At 35.1% G+C, this 8,219-nt stretch overlaps 1 protein-coding gene across 1 annotated transcript in view; it reads right to left on the bottom strand.

The window, feature by feature from the left end:
* Nucleotides 1-345, bottom strand: part of LOC115221418 (putative uncharacterized protein DDB_G0282133) — a 44,007-nt gene extending 43,662 nt beyond the window's left edge. The window contains exon 1 of the mRNA XM_029791600.2: nucleotides 219-345. The gene's annotated coding sequence lies outside the window, so the exon portion shown is untranslated. The remainder of the gene's footprint in view (nucleotides 1-218) is intronic.
* Between the last annotated feature and the right edge of the window lie 7,874 nt (nucleotides 346-8,219).

Genomic DNA, 8,219 nt, shown 5'->3' with positions numbered 1-8,219 from the left:
TGAAATATCTAATGGTAAGTGAAGATATCTAAAGCAGTGGAGATGGTGTTTACTCTTTTACACATGGACGCATATTTAATTACAATTATTACTCCGGTCGTCGATTGTTTCGGAGCGTGTTGGAGGAAAAACAAATTTTTATACAAACAGCAGCTTCTAAATGATCGGGACTTGTGCAATTATATTAGCAACACATTAACCATCCAATTATTACTTACAGATTTTCCTTAGATATTTCAGCTGCCGTAGAATAAGGAATATCCCGAAGAGCAAAAAAAAAATAATTTTTTCTGGCGGGTCAATAACATTTAGTGAAATGTTTTTTCCACATGGAAGAGTTATTCAAGGGTAAGTAACTCTTCCTCCACCAAGAGCAGCAAGACGGTCTCATTTCTATCTTTCGTTATTAGACGTTATCCATAAGCGATTCCAAAGAAGGGGAATAATTGGAAGGCAAAGATTTTTTTTATGGGCTTCTGAAAAGGAAACTTTTTAAGAAAGAATAGTGACAGTATATTAAGTTTGTTGTCAGCATTATCTAATTAAATCTCTATAGTGTATACAATTAAGTTTGCCTCAACATTAATTAAAGTCTGTTTAGCAATCATCATGATAGTGGATCAGTGGAAGACTTGCGGTATTTAGTTACGTCCCTTTATATTCCGTGTCCGACATGCTTTGCATTCTTTCAAGTTCTACAAAACAGGTCTTGAACTAGGATCCAGTTAATCCCTCTAATTCGAGGTTTTGAGCCTATCCAAAATCACTAATTAGACTATTATGAGTACTATTTGAGAACAGTGGTCCCGGTGCGCGCACTCGCGCATCCGCGCTAGCTAGTCATGACTAGTCGATCGTTACTTAGTGTTTTTGTGTGTTATGTACTTTGTTTAAAAATTATTTACTTTGTGTTTTTGTGTTTTATTTACTTTGTTTAACAAAAATTATTTATTTTGTGTTTTATTTACTTTGCTAGGTAGTCGTTGTAGGATCGACTAGTCACGACCAGCTAACGCGACTACGCGAGTGCGCGCACCGGGACCACTGTTCTTAAGTAGTACCACTATTATGAACAAGATTCACCCCACCTTCCTTCGAGAAGTTATTATTTTCCTCAATTGATCTTATTCTCTAAAGATAACACTTTTTTGTCCATAAATTGCTCTACAAGACTACTTAAAACTGACGTGGCATTATTACTTTCAGAAATCAAAATATGGACAACTGGGTATTATGTTTAAGGTAATAATTTATGTGAGCCAAAAGAATAATTATGGGATTTCCGAATAGCTGTCTCTCAAAATCCTGTAGTTGTTTACTTTCATTTTTTAATGTAATTTTGTATTTTATATAATGGAAATTCCATTAATAAATATTTTTTCTTCAAAACTTTTTTTATACATTTTCCCCTTCCCTTTCCCTTTCCCATGAGAAGCAGAATTTCTAAGAACAGCTATTCCAGAACAACTTTTGTACCAAGCTGTTTACTATGTTTGAGATACTGCAATAACCAAATGGATAAAGTGTAGGGCACTCAGTTTAAAGTTCTTATCCCAGTTCTTATCAATTACTGACCCTCTACAAAATCTAGCTCAGTGCTACTGCTGTGCACACAAATATTTTGGATTGCATCTAACTGATTACGAAAGAATCACCAACATACAACAACTTTTGGTCTACAAACAGGTCTCTTCCTTCTAACTATCTATTCTACATTGGATTCTACTTCTCCTCCTGTTTTGTCCTCATCTTATTTCTCAGTATCCTGCACTGAAGATTATACCTAATCCTTCCTTCTCAGACTCTAGAATTCCTATCCACTCCAACATCCTGTAGATTTCAACTTAGTACTGTACAAGCTGAACATAAACTGTTTGATTTCATCAATCTCAGCAGACTTATGAAGGTCATGGGCACAACATTTTCACTTAACACACATACACATACTTTGCCATTCCATTACTTCCTAGGCTCTAAGACATTTCAAGTCAGTTAAATGGTTGAAGCTCCTATAGTTTTATTCTGTCACAGACAGAATATGTCTATCAATTAGACACATCTTAGATAACTAAGCTGAAACTGTTCTCTGAAGCATGTTCCTTCATATTCCTCACATAACCAGACTCATAACCTCAAAGCTCTCAAACAATTTATATATACCTGTATTGCAGGTAAAGAATATTGCCTATAATGCTTGGGGAAAAAACTTCACTTTCTCAACCAACTAGATGGCTTTTCCCACTCCTGTCAATTTTTCAAAACTACCATCCATAAGTTGTTGTGGGAGTTAGTCTGCTGCCAAGCCATTAAAATATTCCACTCAATACTATCAAGAAAGAAAACCTGCTACTTTTATATTTTAATTGCAAATGAACATTCATATCTGTAATCATTGGTGCACTTAATTATTTTACTAAATATTTAATTGTTTCAATACTAAATACTATAAATATGAAATATTTGCAAAGTTTCAGGCAAAGAAAATTACCATATAACATGTTGGTTCTCAAATTTAAACCAGTGCAACTGACTGTGGCAAAAAGATAATCAACTGTGACCTATTTTTTAATACTTAAATAAAAGCAATTTTCAAAAAATTAACATCTGAATTAAAAATTATTTTTCATGGGGAAATATTCTTCAATTTTTTTTTAGACTAAGTTTTGTGATGTAGCTCTTATGCTGACCAATGGTTTATTGTATAACATATTTATGAACATCTTTGCAATTCTTTCAAAATTAGTGGGTTGGGAACTGCTGTTGTAATGTATATAACACAAATCCATTTGTCAGTGGAAGAGTGAAAAGGCATAAGATTCTATAAAGTCATTTCTATCTATATTCTAATGGGAATGATTCGTTTCAACTCTTATTTATATATTTTGCTTCAAATAAGGGGCTAAAACCATTAGTTTTGTAGGCACTCCAATTTTGGAACAAGAACCTTCTTTACAGGATGAATTCAGAAACTTTAAAAAGTCAGTAAAGTAAATGAATATTTTGTCATTTCCAGCAATGAATAATCTAGTTGTTATAGCAACTGTGAAAGTACATGACTTAGTGGTTAGAAGTATTTGGCTCATGATCGTAAGGTAAAGAGTTCGATACCTGGCAGTGCATTGTGTTTTTGAGTGAGACACTTTATTTCATGTAGCTCCAGTCAAGTCAGCTGGCAAAAATGAGAAATACCTGTATCTCAAGAGGCCAGCTTTGTCACATTCTGTGTCACACTTATTGGGAATTTTTTCCAAAGTCTTCAAAATGATGGGAGGCATCTTTTCACAGAAAAAACAATAAAATTTTGAAAATTTGTTTTCACTCCTGCCACCCCCTCATCACCTCTGACTGAAACGATTTAGACCTTTTCTTTTTTTTCACTATGTGCTTAAAACCTGTGATAGAAATATTTTTGGTTTTAAAAAAATATTGCTAATAATTTCAAAGGAAAATGTGTGATTTAAGGGAGATCTGGCTGTTGTTTCTAGCACTTCCCAAAACTGCCCTCCTCATTCCTTTCTCACTCACACATCTATTGATATTTTGCTCCTCATAGACAAATTTCATGGAATTATGATGTCAGAGTAACACACATGTAGTCCCAACTGAGCAAGGCCGTGTTATGAGTGTGTGTGAGAAAAAAAAACACCTAAAAACATCTTTAGTGTTTATACTAATCTGTCGAATGTAATGCTTATTTTTTCACATTATTTTGAATTATTCAGGTTCAAGAGGTTATCCACAACATCTACTTGTAACGTTGTAAATTTTTACATACAGATTTGAAATTTTGTCAGTGGGTGCTTCATATCCCACTATTTATAGTTATGTAATTTTAGCTGATCTTGCTGGGTAAATTTGACTATTATGAGCAGGTAAATTAAATTAACAGGTGTAAAAGCAATAACATCATGGATAAACATTAAAATTGAAATTCTTAACGCATCTTACCTGTTTGATTTATTACTAAAATCATTCCAGACAGCAACCAACAAAAATTTTGCCACTTTTCAAGATGAGGTACATTAATTTAAATTAATTAAAATACAGGTATAATCAGTGCAAGATTTTATTCTTTTTGGTAAATATCTAATACCAGGCAGGGCCAAATGTGGTCCTACAAGTTATTTATAATAATGAGTGGCATTATATTGAAGTTGAAAGAATGATATGTACAATATTAAATATGCTAAGACAATCTGAAAACAATAGAAACATTAAAGTGCTTACCAGTTTTTATGAAATTTTGGGGTTACTGGACCTGAGTTAATGGAAGCTAAATGTAACGTAAGTTAATTAGTCCGATAATGATTTTCAAAGTTAGCTTAAAATTTAAATTGGTAACAAAAATGTTAACTTCATTAATTAATGATTAATGGATTAATGTCCAGTTCTGTATATATATATATATTTATATATATATATATATATATATATATTTAGGGTCATCCCATAAATAATGCAGTTTTTTCAATTGCAGGAACTAAAAGTCAGAGGATGATAGGATAAACTACCTGCATCAACTTGTTATAAAAGCAGGTAGTAATTTCACCTTGTTTTTATTCTTAGTGCATGTCTTGAAGAGCGCAGTTCACTTTTAACAGTTATTTCTTCAAACCTATAATGGAAGTGACAAAGGAGCATATTCAGCATATTTTCCCATAAAAGCAACATTGCAATGGAAAGTGCAAGATATATTAATGCAGTATATGGGGATCAGACAATAAGCATATGCCAATGTCAACAGTGGTTCTAGAAATTCCGAGCCAGAATCTACAGCCTAGAAGATGAGCCACATCATGGAAGATCTGTAGAGCTCAATGAGGATGTCCTGCAAACCCTGCTGGAACAAAATCCCATTGTAACTGTTGAGGAACTAGCAGAGAAGCTTTGATTTGGTCATTCAATCATTCATCGACACCTGCATGCCATCAGAAAAGTCAGTAAATTGGGTCAATGGGTTCCTCATAAACTTTCCAAGTGTAATCATGTGCAGAGAGTGAATGTGTCATCTTCTTTGCTGTCATATCTCATGAATGAAACTTTTTTGGACCGAATAGCGACTGGTGATGAGAAATGGATTCTCTGTAAAAATGTCAAGCACCAAAGGCAGTGGGCAGGGAAAAGAGAAACAGTGGCATCCCAGGTTAAAGAAGATCTTCGCCCACATAAGGTGTTGTTATCTGTTTGGTGGGATATGAAAAGTTTAGTCCACTTTGAACTGTTAAACCCAAACCAAACAATAACAAAGGATATCTACTGCAAGCAGCTTGAGTGGCTTAAGTCAGCGCTAGAAGGAAAATAACCATCCTTAGTTTTAAAACGAAAAGTGTTCTTCCATCAGGATAATGCTTGGCCACATGCAGTGAGGATGACATTCCAAAGGCTGGAACAGTTTTAATGAGAAATGATGCCCCACCCACCATATTTGCCAGACATTGCCCCATCTAATTATAATTTATTCCGCAGTCTTCAAAATCATTTGGTTGGAAAATATGAAATCTGTAGATGAAGTCAGAACAGTACTGGAGGAGTATTTTTTGTCTTGGACAAGTGAATTTTGGAAGAGGGGTCTTACAAGTCTACCAGACCATTGTAGAAAAATAAAAGAAGTATAAAAAGATCCACATTATTTATGGGATGACCCAATATATATATATATATATATGGAAACACACACTCATTTGTGAGTGTGTGTGTGGTTAACTATAGCTTACTTCCACAAAGAAAGAAAAGGTATACATTCTATACTTGAAAAAATATATTCTGATTCTGTAGAAGTAATGATTGGTGATAATAAGCTAATTAAAATTTTGAATTGAAAAAAAAACCTTCAACCAATGTTAATACAACAGCCACAACCTATTTACAGTAATTGCACCATGTTACTGACCTACTGACTATGATGTAAGTCAGTAATGTTGTACAGAGACTGCAAAGTATAAATGAGTCACGTGATTTATTGATATTCAGAAATTTTATGAAAAACATAAGATAACCAATAAATAACAAATTATATAGTAATATTTCAACATGATTAGGGTGGCAGGCTGGTAGAACTGTTAGCACACTAGACAAAATGCTTAGTGGCATTTTGTCTGTCTTTACACATTCTGAGTTCAAATTCTGCCAAGGTTGACTTTGCCTTTCACCCTTTTTGGGTTGATGAAATACATACCAGTTGAGTACTGGGTTCAATGTAATCAACTTCCCTCTCCCCCAAACTTGCTAGCCTTGTACCACAATTTGAAACCAATATTTCATAATGATTAAGGTGGCAAGCTAGCAGAACCATTAGCAAGCCAGGCAAAATGCTCAGTTGCATTTTGTCTGTCTTTATGTTCTCAGGTCAAATTTCACCATGGGCAACTTCTTTGCTTTTCATTCTTCTGGAGTTGATAAAATACATCAAGAATTGTACACAATCTTGTTTCTGTAATTTATTAAAACAAAAACAGGGGTTGTACAATTACATCATTTTTCAAAATAGTCACCTTGCTTTTTGAAGCACTTCTTCCAGTAGTCCACAAGCTTCCTTATGCCATTAAAGAAGGTCTTCAGGTGGTTACACAGCCATTTATGTACTGTTTCCTGCGCTACTTTGTCCGTAGCAAGTTGACGACCTTGTAAAGAACGTTTAAGTGGTCCAAAAAGATGATAGTCAAAAGGAGTGAGACTTGGACTGTGTGCAGGGTTTTTCGGCAACTTGAAACCCAATTTTTTAGTGGTTTCAATGGGTGGCCATATTATGCAACAATGACATTATTATGCAACAATAATACTTACTTTAACAATTTGTTAAAGCAAGTGTTATTGTTGCACAATAAGTTGGCATTGGGTTTCAAGTTGACCTTGGCATTTGGTGTGAATTGCTGGTTTCAATTTGTCAGTCAGCATTTCACTGTGGCCTACATTGGTGACAGTATGCCCCTTTTCCAAGTAATTTTCCAGTATAGACTCTTTTGCATCCCAGAAAACAGTTAATATCACTTTTTCTGTAGAAGGCTGAGTTTTGAATTCCTTTTTCACTGGAGATTCCAGGTGCTTCCATTCTATACTCTCATTTTTAGATCCCAGCTCAGATTGATGGATCCAGGTCTCATCTCCTGTGACTATTCTCTCCAAAACATCTTCACTTTCATTGTTGTGATCAAGTAAGTGTAGACAGATCTCCACATAATTGTGCTTACACATAATTGTAATCTTTTTTAGCACCCACTTTGCACAGACTTTATGGAATCAAAGCTTGTCACGAACGATTTCATATGCAGAACCATGACTAATTTGCAGAGAACATGCCACCTTATCAATGGTTACTTGTCAGTTCACCAGAACCATCTCTCAGCTTGTTGAATCTTCGTGTCAGTGGCATAGGCTGGTGGGTGTCCTGTTTCCTATTCATGCTTTATGCTTGTCCAGGCCTTTTAAAACTTCATAGTCCACCCATACACACTTCTACATGATAGAGCACTATCTTCGTATTGTTCTGAAAGCCTGCAGTGAATTTCAGCTCCTGACGCACCTTCAGACCTAAGAAATCTGATCATTGATCTCTGTTTTTCCTTGGTGCACATTGCCAATAGAATAGCTTTGTAACAAAAAAAAAAAAGAATAATGGAGAGATCAAGGTCAAACATTGGTTATGTAACCACAATAGTACCACCTTTTAGCATGTGAGTGCTGTTGGCAGTGTGGCTAACATAAAGGAAGTTTTGACAAAAGTACAGATAGCTTTCAACACTACATCCCTTGTTCTCTCTCACTCCTCCTTTTCATTCTTATTCTTTCTTCCTTGTTTACTCTCTCTCTCTCTCACTTTGACTGGAGTAACTATGTATTTCTTCTACAGCAAGACACCTCTATCATACTCTAACCTCTCATTACCTTGCACAAAGCCACCCACTTCAATACCACCCACCTCTTAAAGGATCTTTGTTTTGTAAGTTACTTGGTGACCTAGCCAGTTCTGATGTCACATAAAAAGCACCCAGTCCACTTTGTAAAGTGGTTGACATTTGGAAGGGTATCAGTCATAAAAATCATACCAAAGCAGACCTGACGAGTGTTGGTTCCATGTAATAAGGACTCAGTTCACTCCATAAAGTGGTTGGCGTTGGGATCCAGCCCCAAAAGTCATACCAAAAACAGACAGTGGAGTTTGGTGCAATCCCCTAATTTAGCAGCTCCTATAAAACCATCCAGCCTATGCCAGCAAGTAACAT

Source organism: Octopus sinensis, linkage group LG18 (assembly GCF_006345805.1).
Source record: "Octopus sinensis linkage group LG18, ASM634580v1, whole genome shotgun sequence".
In the NCBI taxonomy this organism is placed as follows: Eukaryota; Metazoa; Mollusca; class Cephalopoda; order Octopoda; family Octopodidae; genus Octopus; species Octopus sinensis.
The sequence above is the reverse complement of the archived record's forward strand: the minus strand, read 5'-3'. Positions and strand labels throughout refer to the sequence as shown.